At 45.8% G+C, this 23095-nt stretch overlaps 2 long non-coding RNA genes across 2 annotated transcripts; one reads left to right on the plus strand and one right to left on the minus strand.

Annotated features, from left to right (window-relative positions):
* Nucleotides 1-1001: 1001 nt before the first annotated feature.
* Nucleotides 1002-11477, minus strand: LOC144167006 (uncharacterized). The gene is made up of 3 exons (XR_013321813.1): nucleotides 11350-11477; nucleotides 2927-3076; nucleotides 1002-1113 (listed from the first exon to the last, which is right to left on the minus strand). It is a non-coding gene; the product is annotated as an uncharacterized LOC144167006 (long non-coding RNA).
* Nucleotides 11478-17360: 5883 nt separating this feature from the next.
* Nucleotides 17361-22732, plus strand: LOC144167007 (uncharacterized). The gene is made up of 4 exons (XR_013321814.1): nucleotides 17361-17749; nucleotides 19453-19830; nucleotides 20696-20956; nucleotides 21900-22732. It is a non-coding gene; the product is annotated as an uncharacterized LOC144167007 (long non-coding RNA).
* The last annotated feature ends 363 nt before the right edge of the window (nucleotides 22733-23095 follow it).

A 23095-nucleotide genomic window follows, 5' to 3' on the forward strand; every position in this document is an offset into this window, starting at 1 on the left:
TTCATCACTGAAATGAATTTACTGGACAATACTATGATTGTGTGCTTCATATGCATTGGTACAACCAGAGTCCTTCAATTCCCTTCTGGTCATGAAACTTCGACATCACGCTATGGGAGAGCTTCGTACGCTGCCGCGCCGCGCGCTGGTGTTGATCGGAGGGCAGCCAGGGGCGTTGGTCAGAGCCCGTTTGGCCGGGAACAGACCACGGAGTAAGATAAAACAGATGCTCGCCGCCTTATCAGCAGTGCGCTTTCGGTTTACGTGTCGTGGGCTGCTCAAATGGACTTGTCATTTTGTGAGTGGCGAAAAAATTCGGTGCGAACGGGCATGCTGCTACTGCGTTCCTGCCTGCCGGACTGGCTGCAGAGTAGCGGCGGCCGCCCGATGCCCTCCGATGTGCGGTTGCGCCCCTCGCGATAGCCTTTCTGCGCGTACGAAACTTGGCTAGGAGTTTCATGACCAGAGAAGCATTGAAGGACTCTGGTACAACTTACTTCATTTCAGCATGTGTCAAGGGTAAACTAGATGAACTTTTACTAATGATTATGCAACAGGTCTAGTTTAAGACACTACAGTTAGCTAATTAACAATGACGCGAATATTAGAGCAAGTAAAGCACCAAAAATAAGTTAGTGTTCCGTCACTTCAACAGCTAACACAGTCCTGTACTGGTGCATTGTGCTGGTTGATTTATAATTAAACAATGAGAACTTTAGCCGCACTTGTAACACTTTATTGTGCTAGCTAACCTACATGACTGTAGCCGTGCACCGTTCAAAAAGATTTTATATCCTATAATTTTTTATAAATATATTTACACTTTATTGATGTTAAACAAAATCTTTTAGAAAAATTAGTTTGCCACACAACTGAACTTTGCAAGAATACAAAACATCCACGGGCATTTGTAAGAGCACCCATTTAAAAAATGCTGTCCACGCAAAATTAGAAGAGTACGAAATATTCAGAATAAATCATATTTGGGGCCAAACAGCTTGCCTTTCCATTGCTGACAACAAAAAGTTCCTCAGTGTTGTCTGGATGGAGTGGCTCAGTGGCTGGTGCAGCCTCAAGATGAGATGTTGCAGTGGCTGGTCGCACCTCCTCTGGCTGAAATGCAGTAACACGAAACACGAATCTCAATTTGCTCAATACTGAATGTCCTCTGTAAGCAAGACACCTCTTGCTAAACAACTGCAAAGGTCCGAAATCATATTGGTCTCTTTTTAAATTTTAATTTTAATTTACAATTTAACCCTTTCACTGTCACTGACACACCGGTACGTTTTCACATTTCCCCTCTGCAGTGTCACTGACGTACCAGTACATTCTCTATTGTGTGTTCAAGAATTCGCGCCATAACGCACAGCTGGTGCGCCTGGATTGTTCGTGCGATCTGTCGAATCTTTCTAGTAGCTCGCATTTTCTGTCGCTAACTCTCTCACTGTATATCGAAGAGCATGGAGCGACCGCATCCACCCTCTGTTGCAGGGGGGGCTTGGTCGCTCCGTGCGCTGCACTGTCTGGATGAGTGACCAAGCGGCACACGTGCGAGGGCTGTTGTGCAATCCGCAATGGGTTCCTACGTTTTTTTTATTATTACTCTGTTCCCGCATCTGCTACGTTGCGCCAGGTTTTCCCAGCGCACCGCTGCCTCTCCAATAGACCGAAACATGACTCAATTGCGACTTTGGCTCGCTCGCCGTGCCCTCACTTGTCGCTGTCAGCGGCAAGTGTGGTGGTTGTATCAATGTTGTATCCTCCTTTTATCTCTATCTGCCATCATAATTTTGCAACGCGTCAGTTCTGTACATTGTGTGGGCTGCTGAAAGTGCTCCCTCCATGAGTGCGACTGGAAACAAGAGCAATCATTCTCCTGCACGGCAAACTGAAAATATCTGAAAGACAGCCGATTTCTCACCCACACACTCTCCTTTTCACGCGTTACGTTCGAGACACTATCATAGTCAAATAAATAACTATGCTGCTTCCCCGATATTCCAGAAACCAAGCCGACACTGGTGGTGCGTCACGGCCAGAAACACCCGACAGAGAAAGGGTTAAAAATATTTTGTAGAGACTACCATCCCCCATATTCAAATCCAAGGAAGAACTTTGATAGTACTCAAACATCAGTTTTTTTTTGTTTTTTTGCTCCTACTGTGTCCACTGACAGTGTCTAACGATAAACCAAGCCACATTTATACACCACCTGCCAATGATAGGGGCTTTTCAACTGTGCCCCAGTTTCTGAAAAACCCGCCGCGGTAGCCCAGTGGCTAAGGCGTTGCGCTGCTGAGCACGAGGTCGCGGGTTCGATTCCCGGCCGCGGCGGCCGCTTTTCTGATGGAGGCGAAAAGCAAAAACGCCCGTGTGTACGAGATTTCGGCGCACGTTAAAGATCTCCAGGTGGTCAAAATTAACCCGGAGCCCTCCACTACGGCGCGCCTCATCGCCTGCGTTGCGTCGGCGCGTTAAACCCCACAATCATCATCATGAGTTTCTGAAAATGCAACTTAACCAGCTACAATTTGCCACTGCACAGATACCAAGGCAATCTATTATTGTAGTGAAGGACTGGTGCAGAGTGGTGGCCAATCTGTTGAGCCAATTGTCTACTCTTTCTTCCCATTATGACCGTTTGGATTCTCTCTTGAATATAATGCGCGAGTTGTTAAGAAGCCGAAGGGTGGCTCATGATGTTCCTTCCGCACAATTCTGCCCATTTTATCACAACGGTTATTAGTATTCCCGAGGTCGGTTATTCTGACAAGCTCATAGTTAATTCATGTTATTAGCCTCCAAAAATGACACAAGGCTATTAATAATCTTCTGTATACTGTGTGCCACGGTATGTTTCATATAGGAGTACAGGAGTACACCATTTCACAAACTTTTAAAATGTAAATAAGACATTCCTTACTTGCATGGACAGCTCCACTTGGGCAGCCATCAACATCGTAGTTGGCTGCTGATTCTGGTCAGAAGAGGTAGCGCAACCTGGTCCTGGCTGCACCGGGCTGCACGAGATGTGACTGGTTTCCGGCTTTGGAGGGGCTTCTTCTGGCAAGGGCTGGGAGATGATTGAAGATGTGAACACAAAATGAAGTATCAGTTCACACACTTTAATGATAAAATGCAATTCACCAATATCGCATCCCACCAAAAAAAAAAGAAAGAATTCTCGCTTGCCCATTAAAAATATCCTAGGCATGACTCTTAAAGGAGCCATGAAGAGAAAATGCAAGTTGGATTTATTCGAAGGATTTCGTGTTTTATAGTGCCCCCAGCGCATGTCCGGATACAAACGGTGCTTTATTCACTGAGAAATTAAACAATTTAGGTTAAAATTTTGATTTTCCCGCTCAATCGTGCGTTTTCGTGGTCCCAAATGACATCACAGGAACCGACCGCTCTGCAGCCTAGAGTACCTTCATTCACGCATCCGCCGTACAGGGTAGAGACACGTATACGCTGGCGCCGCCATTTTCGGTTGCTCGCTCGCCACCGAAGCAAGTCATTGTGCAAAAACGCGCTAAAATTATCGCCGCAACGCGGTTTACTGAACAAGTTTAAATCATATTGTCTGTTTCGCGTTGCTAGGTCTCGTGGGAAACGAAAAGAATAACGTGTTGAGCCCCTTGGCCCAATTGCGGCGGCACGGGACCGTTCAAAGGTTGTCTCCACCCTGTACAGCGGTGTTGGTTTGTTCCCGCGTTTGTTTACGTTCCGTAACCTAGATGGCGCAACCATACCGTGGCAAGCGTTTGGTTTGTTTTTGCCCGCATTTAAACCTGGCTTGTTTTTGTTTTGGGAGAAAATATTCGTTCCCTGAAACAGTGCTCGCTCGACAAATGGGGTCACGTACGACACCTTTGCTTGCGTCAATCGGCCAGTGTCGTCTGAGACAACCCCAAGCCCCGTAGTGCTGTGCAGCTAAGCCAAGCATGCTGTGCGCAGTACGAACAGCAGAACGCATCAGTACTTCTATGTTTTTTACATGTGCTTTCGTAACTTCCACTGTTTGTCCCATCATTCTTATTGCTTTGTAAAGAATGTGCCCTAAATTTAAGCGCAAATCGCTCGTTCGTCTAGTTTGTAAGCTCTACCTAATTTGCGTCTGCTTCTGCTAGCCTCCGCCAATCGCAGAGCTTAGCTCATGTGACATCATAGGTTCTGTTGCGGGAAATGAGCTGGTGGGTCGCATGACCATTCCCGTTTTTCCTAATTATGTAGCTTATTATAGCGAAGTTTACGTTAAAAGTGGTGTCAGTATGATTCTAACGAGACAATCTTTCGAATGAACCAACTTGTGTTTTCTCTTCATGGCTCCTTTAAAAAGCTCTTAATCATTTAAGCAGATTGTATGCAAGTAACACAATTTTGAAAATTCTGTACTTCAAATACGCTTGAAACATGGAGCAAGTACAGAGCAAGGGCAGCTTCTCCTACGTCGTTCGTAGCCAAACAAAAACACCAGGAACAAAAACAGGAGGAATGGCACAAGCTATTTGTTTGGATATCAAAGTTTTATGTTTTAACTTCAGTGGCTACGTCCTGCCATCATGGCAGCTTTCAGCATGTATGACATTTATCTGCCGGAAAAAGCAGTTTCTACTCTTCCAATTGTTGTTTTTTTTGCAGTGTGATAGATTTTTTCAGGTGAAAGCTTTAAACACCCTATTTGCTAAAAAGCTGGTGTCCAACGTCAGTGCCCATAGCAGAGAAATCTCTTCTTCAGAAGTACTCCATAGCATGTAGAAGGCATTCCACAATGCGAAAAACTTAGCACCAGAGAGGGGGAGGGAGCTTGTCCCTTCCAATTCACCACAGATTAATAGAATTAAAAAAAAAGCAGGTAGAGAAATTCACTATTGTCACAGACTCTCCCATCGCAGGGTGGCATAAACTAGCAATGGCATGACACATAGGAGACATACCAAACCCATTTCAAAGCATAAAGCAGGTTGCAAAGCGAAGCTTCTGAAGTGGAAAGTTTAGAAAGCCCTTTGGCAATGAGATGGAAGCAAAGTGTCTCAGACACTCAACTCGCCATTTATGCCTTCATATACACAGCCCAAAAGAACTGCTTAGGTGCTTAGGTACTCCTGCCATGTGCATGTACTGTAATCAAGCAATTACACATTTTTATTACGTGAAAAGTTTTAGCAAATGCCTCCCTGTAGGCAAGTGGAGATAACTGGCAAAGGGCAAAGTGGGGAGGGGGCGCTATCCAAAAATGACAACAAAATTCAAGATGCGGTGACGTAGATCCCCTGCCGGGAAGAATAAACAGAATGCACATGCACCTAAAATTTTGCCAAAGAATGTTAGTCATCGCTTGCAAAACCATAATTTCATTTCATTTCATTTATTGAAGCCTTAAGGTCCCGGAGGCATTACATAAGGCGGGGGCAAACAATATGTGACGGACTCTTCATCACACAAGTGGCCGAAAAAAGGAAGAAAAGACGAAGAAAGGGAACAAAAAACATCGCTCAGAAAGGAAACAAGAAAGCAGAAAAATATTCAAAATCATAGACTACAATAAAAGAGCAATATACATAAGTAATAAGCATCAGAATGCATGGGTCACTAAAAGGTTGTTACAAAAATGGTTTAGCTAGTAAGTCATTTTAACAAAAACCATTTAGGTGAAATGCACTGCTAGTTTCTCGCGAAAAGTCGTGCGGTCAGCGGACGAAACAATACTGTCGGGCAGGGTATTCCACAGGGTTATTGCATGAGGGAAAAAAGAATCTTTCATCGATGATGTGCGGCCCTGAATGTGTGCGATTGGTTTGCTATGGATGCGGCGCGGCGAGATTCTGGGCGGGGGTTGAAGTCAAGGGTGCCTGGCTATTGGGTGATAGTAGAACGAGTGAAGCAAGCAGAGACGCGAGATGATTCGACGTGATTGGAGACATGGAAGGTCAAGTGTGCGTTTGAGTTCAGTGATGCTAGATTTACGCGAGTAGTTTGACATGATGAAGCGAGCCGCGCGATTCTGGATGGATTCTAGCTCGTAGGTGAGATATGCTTGTGAGGGGTGCCAGATAGATGAAGCGTATTCCAATTTAGGCCGAAAGTATGTCTGATATGCAAGTTTTTTTAACAGTTGGTGATGCAGATCTGAGATTGCGGCGCAAAAAGCCGAGTGTGCGTGAGGCGTGTGCGCATATTGTTTCAATGTGGGTGACCCATGATAATGACGATGTCAAGTGAACGCCTAGATACTTATAGCAGTCTGTTCGAGTTATTTCATTTGAACTGATATGGTATGCGTGATTTGTGATGCTGCGTTTACGAGAAAAGGACATGGATTGGCACTTATTAAGGTTAAGAGGCATGAGCCATTTTGCACACCATGCAACGATAGTGTCAATGTCTTCCTGAAGATCAGTGGAATCGCTAGGGTTACGAATGGCATTGTAGATGACGCAGTCATCCGCAAAAAGACGGAGTCTGGTTTTTGTGTTAGATGGCAGGTCGTTGACGTAGATAAAAATAATAGGGGGGATAAGCCTGCTCCCTGGGGGACACCGGATGTAACACTAGAAATTTGCGAATCATGGGAGTTAGCAGTTGGGTATTGTACGCGTCCTTTTAAGAAATGTTCTATCCAAGTAATCAGTATCGGGGGGATTCCCAGAGTAGATAATTTTGCAAGCAAGTGATTGTGTGGGACACGGTCGAAGGCCTTCGAGAAGTCGAGGAAGATGGCGTCAATTTGTAGATGATCGTCCATATGTTGCAAGATATCGTCGGTGAATTCTGATAGCTGAGTTTCGCATGATAATAGTTTTCTAAAACCATGCTGGTTTGCATAAAAGAAGTTAATTGATTCGAGATAGTTCATTAAATTGGTTGCTATAATGTGTTCTAGCAGTTTGGATGGGATGCTGGTTAATGAAATCGGACGGTAATTAGTTGCTTTTGATCGGTCTCCAGACTTATGGATGGGAATGACTTGTGCGTTTTTCCAATCGTGGGGAACCTCACCAGTGCTTAGCGATTGTTGGAAGAGCAAGGTTAGTATTGCGCTTGACAGGGAAATTGTGTTTTTAAGTAGTTTGCTGCTGATTTGATCGCAACCGGCCGAGGACGATAATTTGAGAGAGTTTATTAACCTAGCTATTCCGTCAACGTTAATCTGGATATCGGGCATTATGGTAGGCGAGTAGTGTGGTAACTGGGTACAATTAAAGCTTTGAGCAGGTAAAAACACTGACGTAAAGAAGTTGTTAAGGGCTGTAGCACATTTTCCAGTTTCGATTAATTCGTTGTCTGCGTTTGATAGCTGAAGCTGCGTTTGACGATCTGGCGGGGAGATAATTTGAAAGAATTTACTAGGGTTAGAGTGTAGGATTGATAAGAGGTCAGTTGAGAAGAATTTGTCTTTGGAAGCTTTCAGTTTTTTAATATATTCATTAGCAATCAATTTGTACTGATCCCAAACCATGGGGTTATTAAGAAGCTTTGCTTTCCGATAAAGGCGTTTTTTCTTGTTAAGTAGGCGTTTTAGACGCTGCGTAAACCACGGGTTATTTTTGTCTGTATTTACAAGGATAGTGGGAATATGTCTGTTTTTTAAGTTCAGCATTGTGTTTTTATATAATTCCCAATTAGTGTTGACCGAGCGAGCAGAGTATAAGCGTCGAAAATCGTCGTAGAAGAGTGCAAGTTCACGGTTAAATGCGTCGAAGTTAGCTTTCTTGTAATCTGTGATTGATTTTTGCGTCGGGGCGTTCTTTTTTTATAGGCAATGAAATGCTGATATGAAGTAGGCTGTGGTCGCTGAGGTCAGGGAGCAAAGTCACATTTTTTTATGTTTTCAGGGCTAGATGTTAATAAGAGATCTAGGGTGTTGTCGCCCCTTGTAGGGCATGCTACGGTTTGGTGCAGATTAAAGTCCAGAGTAAATTCAAGAAACTGCTTCGGTTCGCTATGTGGTGATTTTTATTTGTTGGGTACTGGAAGTAGCGGCCAATTTATGCTGGGATGATTAAAATCTCCGAAAAGGAAGATTGGTGCCTCGGGTATATCTTTTTTTATTTGTTCTAGGGAAATACGTAAGTTATCGCAAAAGGAGGGGCTACTATCTGGTGGACGGTAACATATTCCAAACACTATTTTGCCAATTGTACTGTGCACGCATACCCATGTTAGTTCAATGTTGTCGTCATGAGTGATTAGTGACGATAGTAAGCTGTTTCTAACGGCAATCAGTACTCCTCCCCCTCGTCTGTCATGTCTGTCACGTCGATATATTGTTAAACTGGGGTTGGATGGAAAAACTTCGCAGTCCCTGACGTCCTTGTTAAGCCACGTTTCGGTTAACAATACGATATCGGCTGCGGTATCGTCTATGAAGCTTTCGAGTTCGTCACATTTTGGTATTATGCTGCGGATGTTGGTGAAAAGCCCACTAATGTTAAGGAATGAGTCAGGTCGGTTTTTGGAGGAAGAGAGGGTAGCATTTCTTGTTCGTCACTGGGGTGGCTCAGATAAGGTATCTCTAGGGGCTGTTAGTGTATTGCTGTTTGGTGCTGTGGGGTGTTCAATAACGTTGTCGGATGCAGCGTCGTAAAAGTAACATCTGCTACCTACGTGTAGTTTATCCAGGCTAAGCTTAAACGCGCATTTTTGGGGCTTGATAAATTTTAACAATTGAGAGCGTGAAAATTGCGTACTCGGGGCACAGTCTTCTCTTCTTGCAAAACATGTATCTTTCAGCTTACGTCCGCAAGCCAATATGTTTTCTTTCGTCTTGAAGTGAGCCAGTTTTACTATTATAGGGCGTTTTTTTGTTGTTCTATATCGCTAGCACTTAGGGTTAGTTCAAGAGTATTTTTGCACAGGTCTAGAATTTTGTTCTCTGAATCGCTCCAAGGTTCTTTATCGGAATCATCAATGCCAAAGAAAATAAGGTTGTCTCTGCGCATACGGTTGTTGGTGTGAATGTTCGCGGCTTTTAGGGTAGTGATGGCATGCTCCAGTCGGTCGATAGTGTTTACAGCAGTCGAGATTCCTTGGTTTTGTTGACTTGTATCTAATGTGTTGGAGCGGATCAGAATCTCAGCTATAAGGTTTTCTTGGGCAGTCTGTGCTGATTTAATTTGTTCAAGATCTATGCGAATTGCGGCTTGAACACTCTCTATTCGTTTGATAGCGTCGAGGATAGGTAAAAGTTCAGCACTAGGGGAGGGTCCGGGGTTAACCTCAACATCACCGGATAGTATTAACAAAATTTCGCACAGCAAATGGAGGACAAACGCATCGCGACACAATGGCATCACTCCGCGACACTTCAAGTCGTAGGGGCACGACACCGCCACTATACATCTGTAATCACTTCTGAATTCTTTTGAGCAGGTGAGGTAACAAACCTGGAATTGTAGAAGCACTGTGAGCATCGTAGATGTGGCCGTGCTGTGCCCCGAGCAGTCGGCGATTCCTGGCTGTTTATGTAGCGCTCGATCCGGTCCCGTGGTTGCTGACGTCGGAGAGGGCCAAGGTTGCCAGGCGGTGTGCCAGGCTCGTGCTAAAAGCGGGTGGCGGGTGTCATTTAACTTGGAAGGGGGATGTGCGGCGGGCGGAGAACTTTCTTCGTGCAGGTAGGTGGTTCCGGAGGGACTTTGGGCGGTGACGTAAGGGCAAACGGCTCCAGGCACCAGGCACGTCAGCACCTGGAATTGTAGAAGCACTGTGAGCATCGTAGATGTGGCGGAGAAGTCCGCTTAAAGTCTGGCCCGGTCTCCTGGCACCTCAGCTCTGCTAGTTCACCACGCCGGTCGCCTTCCTCCGAGCCAACCAGTGCGTTGCTTATACCACAGCCCCTGAAAGGAGCCATGAAGAGAAAACACAAGTTTAGTTCATTCAAAAGATTGTCTCGTTAGAATCATACTGACACCACTTTTAACGTAAACTTCGCTCAAATAAGCTACATAATTAAGAAAAACGGAAATGGTCATGCGACCCACCAGCTCATTTCCCGCAACAGAACCTATGATGTCACATGAGCTAAGCTCTGCGATTGGCGGAGGCTGGCAGAAGCAGACGCAAATTAGGTAGAGCTTACAAACTAGACGAACGAGCGATTCTCGCTTAAATTTAGGGCACATTCTTTACAAAGCAATAAGAATGATGGGACAAACAGTGGAAGTTACGAAAGCACATGTAAACATAGAAGTACTGATGCGTTCTGCTGTTCGTACTGCGCATAGCAAGCTCGGTTTAGCTGCACAGCACTACGGGGCTTGGGGTTGTCTCAGACGTTACTGGCCGATTGACGCAAGCAACGGTGTCTTACGTGACCCCATTTGTCGAGCGAGCACTGTTTCAGGGAACGAATATTTTCTCCCAGAACAAAAACAAGCCAGGTTTAAATGCGGGCAAAAACAAACCAAACGCTTGCCACGGTATGGTGGCGCCATCTAGGTTACGGAACGTAAAGAAACGCGGGAACAAACCAACACCGCTGTACAGGGTGGAGACAACCTTTGAACGGTCCCGTGCCGCCGCAATTGGGCCAAGGGGCTCAACGCGTTATTCTTTTCGTTTCCCATGAGACCTAGCAACGCGAAACAGACAATATGATTTAAACTTGTTCAGTAAACTGCGTTGCGGCGATAATTTTAGCTCGTTTTTGCACAATGACTTGCTTCGGTGGCGAGCGAGCAACCGAAAATGGCGGCGCCAGCGTATACGTCTCTCTACCCTGTACGGCGGATGCGTGAATGAAGGTACTCTAGGCTGCAGAGCGGTCGGTTCCTGTGATGCCATTTGGGACCACGAAAACGCACGATTGAGCGGGAAAATCAAAATTTTAACCTAAATTGTTTAATTTCTCAGTGAATAAAGCACCGTTTGTGTCCGGACAAGCGCTGGGGGCACTATAAAACACGAAATGTTTCGAATAAAACCAACTTGCATTTTCTTTTCATGGCTCCTTGAAGGACCACTCCACAGTATCCTCGGGTAGAGGCCCACAGCTTAGCAAAAATATCGAGCGCATGTTGTCGCCAAAAGAAACCGAGTCCACGAAAAGAAAAATGAGAAATGACACCTAGAGATTCGGCTATTGGGCTGCTATGATTGAACCTTACTGGGCAAGATAATAAACCAGCCAGCCGTCGCAGGCCTGTTCAGGTGCGATGAATCTTGAGGCTTAGAGTGAAGGGGGCCTTACAAAGGTGGGGGCAATTCGAAATGTTACGGTACAACATACTTTTTTTTTTCCATGCAAAACAGTTGTGAGGACCTTTAACTTAGAAGAAATGAAAGCGACCGTGCCATCCTAAAAACATGCAAAAAGTAAAACAAAGCATTTTTAAATTTACACACCTCAAAATGCAAAGCTGGCGTTGCTGCTCCCTTCAATGCCAGCAGTGCCTGGTTCACACTGGCCGCCAAGCTGCCTGCATATCACTCCGACACGTCACATTATTGGGCAAGAAGCACATCACTTTCACTTGTAAAATGAGTTCAGCTGTGATGCTTGCCATGCTTGTACATGGGCTTTTGCTGCCCCAAAGATCAGGTAATATATTGCTGCTGTCAGGTTCTTAGTCGAAGCAAAGTGATAGAGAAAAGGACCAGGGATAACTGCGTTTATGTACCGGTAAACCCACGACAGACACACGGAACAAAGACACGTATCACCAAAAAGAGGACAGCTTAACCACCCGGAAGAGACTACACGAACGTTCGAACACGGCGCACGGCTTACACTTTCGTGTGATGAGTCCCATCACACGGTCAGTCCGGGTAAGGCGTGGCGGCGTCGGTGTGGGCCAGTCGCGGCATGGGTTGTAGGTGGGGGCCCGATCACGTATGGACGCCCCCTGTGGTGCACCGTGTTCCAGGCTCTCGCGGTTGAAGAGAACGCGGCCCTCGTGGACGCACGGTTGACTCCTCCTGATGCTGGAGTTGATGACTGGCGGATGGTAGGTGCAGATGTCACTCTTCGATGCTCGCCGCTACACGCTCGGGTCCGAACGCCCGACAGCCATGTATCTCCGCAGCATCCCACCCACGTCTTCTTCTTCTTCCCCGTCACGGCATCCCCTCCGTAGTTGCTGACATCTTCTCATTGGGTGCTTGACAAGACGACGATGATGATGTTCGGGGTGTTTGGAGCATATCCTTAAGAGCGCATCTTCATTATCGTTTTCACTTCACCTCGTGACAGCTGCCAACTTCCAATCTATAAAAATTTAAGCCACAGGCATGTGAAACGTCGTAATTCAAACTAGTACGGGCTGTTTAATATATGGCCGTGCCATTTATTCCACTCTTAGCAATGTGGATGCACCGACAAAAAGAATTGAAAAGTAGCCGCCTAAACCAACATTACGGGTAATTCCATAGCAACAATGGAATGTCATAAATGAAAACGGTTTAAAAAAGTTCTTACTGACCAACACACGACATTAGCTCAAAAGATAAGCAGTTTAAAACCATCACCCTCTTCTATGTTTTGGGATAAAAATGTTTATTTTGAGAAATGCAAATAAGGTGCCCCAGTGGAGGTTTGCTATCCGCCTCAGCCTCTCTGAAAGTCATATTTATGTTGACAAAGGCTATGCAATGTGCCTTGAAGGAGTACTGAGACGAAATTTCAAAGCTCAGATCACTCTGCAGAACGCTTCCTTTGTGTATGGAGACACCCCCTTGGAAGTTGTAAACTGTAACCATTCAGTGGAACACATCTTAAATGAATTTTAATCCTTGCGTGCACGAGAAAGCTTTTCCGCGCAACTGAGATCATCTGCACTTCGACACAAACGGCCGACGTCAGAGCTCCCGTGACGCATCGAGGCGGCCGCGGAGCTGTTGCAGCGTGCTTTTCCGCCTTGTGCATCACACCACAGTTTTTGGGACTGACGTCGCCTATGACTACGGCCGGTCGGGGCAGTCTGGCGCGTGAGTGTGTGCCCGGACCGGCATCGGCTGTGCTGCAACGAGAACAGTGACGTGAAATGTGCCTTCCTGTCTTGGGGGCTGCTTTGGTGTTCGCTTCACCGAAACCGAAACTGACAAGGATGAACGGAGCTGCAAGTAATTATTTCTACTGCGTTCGATAATCCACCGTAAAATACTGAGCAAGCGCCCCCCTGAAAGTGCAGATAGTTCACGGAATTTTGGGGAGGGGGCCCTTGTTAGGAACTGCCCCATAATTGAAAATGGCAGTGTGTAAATTTTGACCAACCTTACCTCCCCCCTCCCCCTTGAAAAAGAAAAAAAATAATGTAGTTCACTAAGGAGAAACATTTTTAGTAAAGAAGCAGTGTATGAAGCCCATCTTGGCACAACCAGTGTTAGCAATTTATACGGTGTTCCTGCCAACCGCGTTGTTGGTCCTTTTAGCCAGAGAATCCATTCTTGCCTCTTGCCATCATCTGTCCATTTCTGAGATGTTGAACAAGGTGTACTCGTGATGGGTTTGGAGGGCGTTCACGGTCGAGCTAAATGGCCTAGGTGCCTTTCAGAAATCTTCAAGTGTCCTCCAGCTTTCGTTACGAATGCTTGTCACAAACCACCGTTGTCACAGTCACAACCACACTCGGCTATGACAGATGACAACAAAATGGCAAGCGTGTATAGAATTAACGGCTACCCTATGTTCTCGAATTAAAATCTGGTTTAGCCAAGACATAGTCAGAAGTGTCCCTGGGCAGTTTCACTTTCATTGGTTTGGGCCATCAACGGTGGTTGGGGGAGGGGGGAGGAGGGGGCACTTCTTCAATAATGTGTGAAAACTCAAAATACTCGGATAATGAGAGGGGGGCGCTTGCATGGGTGGGGGCGCTTGATCGGTATTTTACGGTAATGTACCATTCTACGATTAGTGGGCTCGTAGGCACCTATAGCCGCGAAAAAAACGAAACACAAAAATTTTGTGTCAGTACTTCTTTAAGCATGCGCAATGCACAAGGACCTTGTGCATTCAAATGGACCTTGTGCATTCAAGGACCTTGTGCATTCAAGGACCTTGTGTATTCAAAACTTTGTGCATTCAAGGACCTTGTGCATTCAAGGACCTTGTGCATTCAAAACTTTCAAATGGATTCTAAAGGCTTGCAATGCCATGCGCAGCGGTACTGCCATCTGCAACACATGTAAGTGCTTACTGATAAAAGGTCAACAAAAGAATTGAACTAACTCAGTTGGGTGCATAAGGACGTCCTTTCATCAAGGAATTCCTCCAGCCTCCTGCTCCGCCTAACTTCCTCCAGCGGCCTCCTCTCAGAAAGCTGGAGCTTCACCTCCAGCTCACTTACACGGTTCTTTGTCAACCGCAAGAGTTTTTTTGGCACCAACTCGTCATCATCGTCCGAGTCCCTTTCGTCCTCCGACTCCGGCAGGGTGGCGTTGCGCTTTTGCGACAAGATCCGCTTGGTCATGTGTTTTTTTGCGGATGCCTTTTTGTATTTTTTTTCTCTTTTGCTGTTGGGGCACCCTGGTAGGCAGAAAAAAGAAACCGAGGTAACACAAGGCAAACCATGGGTCCGCTCGGTTCACCCTGCACCTCCTGGACCAGTTTACAGAGGTGCAAAGCCAGTTGACAGAACCAGATTTGCAGTTCTTTCATCTGTTTCTGCACCTCAACAGAGAGTGCAGGCAAATCCGTGAATTTGTCCTGCACCCGTCAGCACCACCAGTGTATCGAACAGCAAAGCTCAGGTGCTGCGAGCTGGACCACTGAAAGGAATGGCAGAGTGCTGCACCACTTCAACTGGTTCACGTGGTGCAGGTGAATTGAACAGACCCCATGTATTAGTTATAAATGATTTCAAGGTTATGCAAGCCCCACTGTATTCACCTCGGCCGATGTCTTGGTGTGGCTGGAACCGCTGATGGAAGGGCCCGCGTCAAAAATTGCATCCGGGACAGGCTTGTGCCCCTTTCTCATTCTTGTGATGAGGTCAGCTTTGTTTACTATACAGAGAAAAGGGAAACAAAGGCTAATTTTTATAGAAATTTACGAACTGCGAAATTGGCCAGTCAAAAAATTTCACACTATTTCTCAGTGCTGCTGTGATGTTTCCTGCATCAATTTCGCACTGATGGGTCCATGAAGACAAAATAGTCGGGTCGTTCATTCAAGACAGTTTTTTTGCGCCAAAAATGATAGCAACTTTCAACGCAAACTTTCAACGAATATGCCGAATACTAAAAAACAAACCCTCAGTGGCTGTGGCAGTTTCTCACCCAGCCTGGTCTCCGTTTCCATTTTTCTCTCTTCCATCCTACCATCCTTGCCCAGCGTCCTCATGCGTAACGCCTTTTCGAACACGAAGCTCTCCGTTAGAACTTGCCGATGCTCGGTGCGTAGAGCGAAGTCGGCGGCCAGGCCGGGACTTGTAATACAAGAGCTCCACTAAGTGCAAACCCAGCAGCATTTGCAAACGGCGCGCACCTGCAACTGTAGAATTAAGTACTGAAACCCCATCCTAGTAAAAAAGGTAGCAGGTTCCAGATTGGACCAACTGCGCTCATTTGGGAATTTATAACCAAAAGCCAGCTGGTACCAGCTATACCATTTTCTCTAGACACTTTCAAGTACAAATTCATGCAATATGTACTTACGGCTAAGTAAAACAATGTCGCCAGGGTAGAAGCCCTCCTCTTGACGCACTTCCGAGCGCCAGTACACCCTCTTGTTTTGGGCGGTATCCTCCAAAGTCGCCGGCTCAAAATCCTTAATCAAAAAGACGGCGACGATCGCCCTACCACCGTCTTTGTACTCCACGTACGCGTAAGTAGGTGGCATACTTGCGTGGTGGAAATTACACAACAATGTTAAAAATCAGCAGACTACACAACTTAACACCCTTCGATGGAATGCGCACACGGTGGAATGGCCGATGGAATGGTCACGGAGACAAGGCAGGCGCAGACTTGTCTTGTCCCTGCCTGAGCAAACCCGGATCAAGAGGAATATCACCGAACAGGGAGGATTGGAATGTTGGGGAGCAACACAAAGGGCAACGTCGTGAGCCTGAGTGCAAAGCTGGGCGAGTCCCGTCTTTGTCAGCCTTTCTCGTCCTGCCCCTTGCGCTGTTGTAATCATGGATATTTGTGAACCTGCACAGCGTACACCGAGTGTAGAGTCTTTATTTAAAAAAAAGTTAATAATATAATATTTTTATTTATAAAATTATAAAAATAATACTAGTGCAAATCACTATATTATTCGCTTTTTTTATTCACACCTGGTACACTAGACACGCTTTGTAAGTGCACTAATTGTACACCAATTGCACTAGTGTAGTCAGCTGCACAGAGCAGTTCGTAGCAGTTCTGGAAAGCAAAAGCGAAACTGCTGGCGCTGGAGGGGGCGGAGCCGATGCGTCGCCCTTTCCGCTGTTTCTGCTTGTTGCGTTTTCTTTCTCTGCTCACGCCGAATTCCTTTGGATCCTCCTTGCAGCCACCATCCGCGCCGTACTGCTGGGTTGCGCTGTGCAGGCGCTGCGCGGCTTTGTTGCTTCTTTGTTTGTTTGGTTGCTCAATCGGCCTGCGCTGGCTGAATCGGTGGGGGGCTATGGAGCAGCAAACTAAAAAGCGCAAATGTTACCTCTACGAATCAAGCGAATTTCGCGTACCTTCGTCGACCCGGTGGCATCGGCGGGAAGAAAGACATCAAAGTGAAGCCGAAACATCAGGAACCAGCGACTCATCGGCCACTCCTGGTACATCAAGCATCGCAGCCGACGCCCCGTCGTGCGCAACGAGTTCCGAGGAGGATGTGAACATGGAAGAGAACTTCTTTGACTGTTCCGAAGGCATAGAGGGAAGCGAAGAAAACTCTGCGCCCGTGCCGCCGGAAGACACGCACGAAACCCTCAAGGCAGCCCTGGACGAGTACGGTGATGAAACCCTGTCCGGCTCCACTACAACGAAGGCAGCAGCGATCGTCATGATATTGGCGTTTGTTGTTGCCCATGGGCTGCCGTGGGACACTGTCGACGGCTTACTGCGTCTGATTAACGCGCTGTTCGGGTTCAGGAGAAACGTCTTGCCCCGGAGCAAGTACTTGCTGAGGAAGATGTGGAGCTCCCAGATTGACCGTTATGTAAAGCACACTACTATTGCAACGTTTGTGGCAGTTGCGTTCAGGAGTGCGGACCTGGTAGCGCGCGATGCGAAAGTTGCGAGAAAGATTTCCAACTGTCTGGGCTAAAGGCAGTGGGCTGCTTCTTTAGCATCATGGATTTAAAGCAGAAAATACGTCAAGTCATCAACAGGTGCAAGCAGGAGCTCTTTAATAAGATGGCTTTGATGAATTCCACACTGAATGAGCCCGCAATCAGCGACATTACATCTTCTGCCGTTTACAAGAGCCTCAGAAGCAGTTCTAATATTTCAGCGCGAGACCTTACTCTAACCTTCAACACAGACGGCAGCCCTGTGTACAAATCTTCGAAAACATCTGTATGGCCAATTCAATTTGTCATTAACGAACTTCCACCAAGACTACGCCAACAAAACACTGTCCTAGCTGGACTATGGTTTGGGCCCACGCACCCTGACATGTGTGTCTTCCTGGAAAAGTTTGTCAGTGCGGTTCAGGGAATTGGGCAGATCGTGTGGATGGTGGGAACGCAGACTGTGACGTCGAGCATCCATGCCATATGCTGCTCGGTGGATGCCCCGGCACGTGCTGAAGTGTGCAATCAAACACGGTACAACGGACACTTTGGCTGCCCCTGGTGCCTTACATGTGGGGAAAACCTTGCAGGTATGACCAGCTGCATGCAAGTAAAACTGATTGTTTTGCTGCCCTAGTACAACATGCATGAAAGATGGTTTCTAGACATTTATGTACAGGTGCTGTCAGAAGTAATTGGAGCACGGGAACTGTGGCCGAACCGCATAGGAGCGCCGTGTAGCTTAATCGGAGGCAAACGGGAGGAGCAGAACGCGCATGCGCGCCATCCGACGCTGATAGCCCATCTGTACTTCTCAACCCACTTATTTTAACGTGGCTTCTAGCATTATTCGCGGCATACTGGTCTCGGCGATGGCGCTAATAGCGGAGGCGGTATCTGGCAGCGTCGCTCACACACTTTCAGCGCACGTGAGCTGCTAAAGAAGCGTTGCAATCGCAGAGATCTACTGTGACAATTTTTTTTTCTAATATTTTTAGGTGGGTCTGCTATCAGCGCCAACGATGAGGCCAGTATGCCACGAACAACGATCGAAGCCGCATTAAAAGAAGTGGGTTGAGTTGGGTAGAGGGGCTATCTGCGTCGGCAGGCACGCATGCGTGTTCTGCTCGTATAGTTTACCGCCGGTGCAGCTACACGGCGCTCCTATGCGGTTCGGCCACAGCTCCCGTGCTCCACTTACTTCTCACGGCACCTGTATCTTTAATGAAGAGAGCATGGACAACAAGTTGTAGACCCCTTTTCAAGTACAGTAAACGCTCGTTAATTGAAACGGCTTGGGGATGCTGTGTCATTTGGAATTAATGAAAGCTCGGACTAACTAAAGTTAACAGTACACAGTGAATGTGAAGCCGTAGGGCATGCCAAGAATTCAATGCTTTAAAAAAGCAGGTGATTTAGGCGACAGCCAGCTCCTTTTGCTTTATCAAGCAAAAGTGGTGGAAGGCCACCTCTACAACTTCTTCAAAACTATAGTTTTGCCTCCCGTCTCTTTGCAGACAAGATTTGCATTTTACACATAAATGATCTCATCTGTCACCGCCCCACACAGCATTGCACCCGTGTTCGCACCAATGTAGTCCGCAAACATTACATCCTCGAAAACACCCGCCATGGGGGTTTTAATTTATTTTACCCAATTTTGCTTTTTCTGTTTGGTTTTCACTACTGGAGGTTTTTTGACATTTTTCACATTCTGGAGGTGACCCAGCATTGTGTGTAGACAGGATGTGCATTTGTGTGGCCGTACCCACACCAAGCTGCCGAGTCAGGGCCTCGCAGTTTGAATACTTGCGTTGGAATTAACTGGCTTTTTTATACATAGGCTTCTATGTGAGCTTGGCCGCACCAAATCATACCGTTCGCATTATCCATAAATTCAAGTTATTGAAGTTCGAATTAACGAGCTTTTACTGTATGTAGTTCAGTTTCAGAAAATGTAAGTTATTAATAACTGAAGCTGATTGGAGTGAACATACACTGTACATATCAACTTCAAACATGCAAAATTTGCGCCACATGCTGAATATCATGACTAAGGGGTATAGGTTTGCGTGGCATTTAGCATCACAAATTGTGTGGATGGCCTTGACAGCTCAGTTATAAGGCATGCATAAATATGGGCAAAATATGCTAGGGCTTGTGCAACAAAGGACAACACAACCAGTTGCTGACGTTATGCACAGGTGTTGGCTAGAAACGAGTCTTGTTGCTAAGCGTAATATTGGGAACTACAAGAGAGATTTATGAGCTCATTCCAGACCAATCATTGCAGGTGCCTTGCGTTATCGGCGGACGGATATAGAAGTTGAAAGAACACCAGCTGGTGTGTTTCGGGACATGAAACTTGCTGCAGAGCTGGGTGTTGCAGTGAACGGTATGAATGGACTTTCACCCCTAATCAACCTCAACAACTTCGACATCGTCCGAGGCCAAGCTGTCGACTACATGCACTGCGTCCTCTTGGGTGTCACCCGACAGCTGGTGGGGTTTTGGTTGGACTCTCCAACAAGTCCAACAACTAAGGAAGTCTCGAAGAAGAGCTCATCCGCATCAAAGAAAAAGAACTCATCAACCTTGAAGAAAAAGAAGGACTCATCGACCTCGAAGAAAAAGAAGGACTCATCAGCCTCTAAGAACCTCGTTTACATTGGTGAGCCTTACTCAATATTACTGCCAGGAAAGCTAGCACTCGAGATTTTGTTCGCAGCTTTGTAAAATAAGTATGCAGCAAAATCAGTGTTGTAAAGTCATATGGTTCCAAGTAGACTAAGGAACAAATTGATTGATTGATTGATTGTGAGGTTTAACGCGCGAACGCAACTCAGGTGATGAGGCGCGCCGTAGTGGAGGTCTCCGGATTAGTTTTGTCCGCCTGGGGATCTATAACGTGTGCCGAAATCTCGTACACATGAGCGTTTTTGTTTTTTACCCCCACCGGAAAAGTGGCCGCCGCGGCCGAGAATCGAACCCGCGTCCTTGTGCTCAGCAGCGAATTGCCTTAGCAACTGAGCCACCGTGGCGGGTAAAAACTAAGGAACTATGAATGAAAGAGGAAAATGAACCAATCTGGCCATTCATTGCATGACATGGGGGTGTTCTGCTCGGCTTGAAGTGGTGAAAATATTTAGTGATACCGTGAACAATCTGCTTGCAAAATTCATGCATTACCAATTACCAAAAAAAAAACTTCATTTGAAAGTGTCCCATTAGGATAGCTACTTGAAAAGGAAGGTACTGTGATTCGTAATCACCACAATATCACATTCCGTAAGTTATTCAGTCTTGCCTTTTTGTGTGTGTGTGTGTGTATGCATGTGCGTGTGTTTTTTTTTGCTGATGTATGCATATTTATTTTCTTGGTTTTTAACTAAACCTTCGGGTTGGGGGTCAGCGTACTCTGTTTTGTCTCCCTCATTGCTTTGTCCCTCTGCCCTTGGAAAGGGACAGCCGTCATAAAACTTGTAAATTATATGAATGAAAGCTTCAATTCAGAAATTTCTTTTTTGCGCATGCAGGTGCTCCTTCTACAGTCGACAAGTTGGACAGGCGCCTCCTGAGCATTTGCCCACCACACAGTTTTACACGCTTGCCTCGGTCCTTGCATGAGAGGAGTTTCTGGAAAGCCAGCGAGTGGAGAAACTGGCTTCTTTTCTTCTCCCTGCCGACACTGCTTGGAGTGCCACGAGACCGCTACTGGAGGCATGCAGCCCTGCTAGTGGAAGCAGTGTACACCCTACTACTCGCTGAAATTTCCCCAAGACAACTCCAACATGCAAGTAAGTTCCTCTTGTTTTTCACCTAACTTCAGTTGGATTAATGTAAGGAACCCGTCATAAGTAATGCAGACTAGAAAAATAACATGAATGCAGCAAATAATAGTACTAATACTGTGTACTTTTATCCATACTCAGGATGGGTACAACCAGGCATAAAGGGCCGTGAAAGGCAGAACTGCCCATACTAATCAGGCTTGCATACCCAGCCTGACCCCAATTTATAGTCATGGGGAAGAAAGGAAGGGAGAAAGTGAGAAAAAAAAATGATTGAGCTGAAGTTTAGAAACACCATCACATTATTGAGCCAGCTCAAATGCTAGGTAAAAAAAAATGTATGAATATTTCCTGAACAGCCTTGGCAGGCAAATTTAGAGGGGCATTAAAATACCACAGCTTCGACGCACTAAAAAGATTGCCCTTCTTCATAATTGAACTCACGCGAGTTTTACAATAAATTGCATATTGAGAGGACTCTGACTCATTATCACCTTGGGCACCTATAATGGAACTTATTAAACTTGCAATTTTGGCTGATTTCAACCTAACTACCGAATCAGTTATGTGAGATTGCAGCATTCATAGCAGTTAGAAAAAATTTGTGGCCATAACGCAATTCACAAAAACAGCAACAGTGAAATAATGGGAGGCAAAACCAACATGAATCCGAGGCAAGAACCCGATATATGAGCCTAATGTCTGCAGCGAATTCTTGCTGGAATAAGTTGAACGAGTATTTGATGACACTAGATGGTGGCTGAAACGAACCATTGCAGTCTTGAAGACATCAAATAACTTTGCATTTAAAATAGGAATCTGTTGCTAGGAATTTGTCACAGCTATCAAAAATAAAGGAACCGAATGACTTATGACTCTCCTTTTCATGACATTTTGGACCGTGTTTAAGGTTATAATCTATAGCTATGTGTATGTATTGTTCTTCTAGGGCACCTGCTTCAAGTGTTCGTGGCAAGAGCCGAAGGATTGTACGGAGAATGTTTCATGACGTTTAACGTGCACCAGTTGTTGCATCTCGGCAACTGTGTAGAAAGTTTAGGTCCGCTATGGGCTTGCTCCGCCTTTCCCTTTGAGACGGGAAATGGAAGAATAACAAAAATGTTGAAGGCAGCAAAAGGGGCTCCTTGTCAAATTGTGGAAAGAGTTTTTGTTCAGCAGGAGCTACAGGCTATTCTTCATTCGTCACCTCTAGGCTCAAATGTGCAGTTCTTCTGCCAGCAACAACTAGGAAATGCTCTAACCAAAAAGGTTGCAACAGTTGATAACATACGCCTATTCGGAAAACCAATGGATGCATGCCTAAATTCACAGCAAAAAGATGTCATTGCACATTTCTTAACGTACGAGGGCAAAATTGTGAACGAATTCATAAGAATGGCATTTCAAGGAACAATTATCCACAACAGGCAGTACAAAAAAGCAAAAAAAAGCGACAGCTCTTCTATTAAGAACTTTGAGGGGCTTTTTTTTTTGTCGTCCAACATATTCTTCATGTTCGAGAGCATGCCGATGATGCTGGTGTGGTGTTGCTTGTGTGCCACAAACTAGTCACCGATGAAGAAGAGGATTTTCCTCCCCACATCAAGGAGTGCTCTTTTTCTCCTAGGGACACTTGTATTGTGCTCACACCCTGCAAAATATCCACTCCCTGTCTGCTGATGAACATGTCGTCTGAGCACAAGTGTTATGTGAGCACGTTGCCAAATTTAATTGAACGGGAATAAATGAGTTCCGGAAGGCAAAAATGTACCACAAAAATTTCGTCAGTACTTCGTTAACTTTGAGTTTTGACTTTAATTCGAGTTCGCATAAAGAAATCTACTTGTTGAGCCGTCTTTCTTTAAGAAAGGGGATTAGATTTTTTGTGCTTTCAAAGAGTACTGACACAAAACTGCAAAGCTGAGCTATGTAAAAAGCTTCCTTCGTACCGTATTTACTCGATTGTAAGCACGATTTTTTTTCCAATACCGCAATGCCCAAAGTCGGAGGGGGTGGGGTGCTTAGATTGGGAAAGCATAAAATGAACCCCCCCCCCAAAGAAAACACACTTTTAGCGGCAGTAGCTAAATGAGACCGGCGCAAGGAATAATTCTTTAATTAGCAAACATTAAAAAAAGTAGGCAC

Source organism: Haemaphysalis longicornis, unplaced genomic scaffold, assembly GCF_048455015.1.
Source record: "Haemaphysalis longicornis isolate Haplotype H1 unplaced genomic scaffold, Haemaphysalis longicornis Haplotype H1 scaffold_2, whole genome shotgun sequence".
NCBI classification, from domain to species: Eukaryota; Metazoa; Arthropoda; class Arachnida; order Ixodida; family Ixodidae; genus Haemaphysalis; species Haemaphysalis longicornis.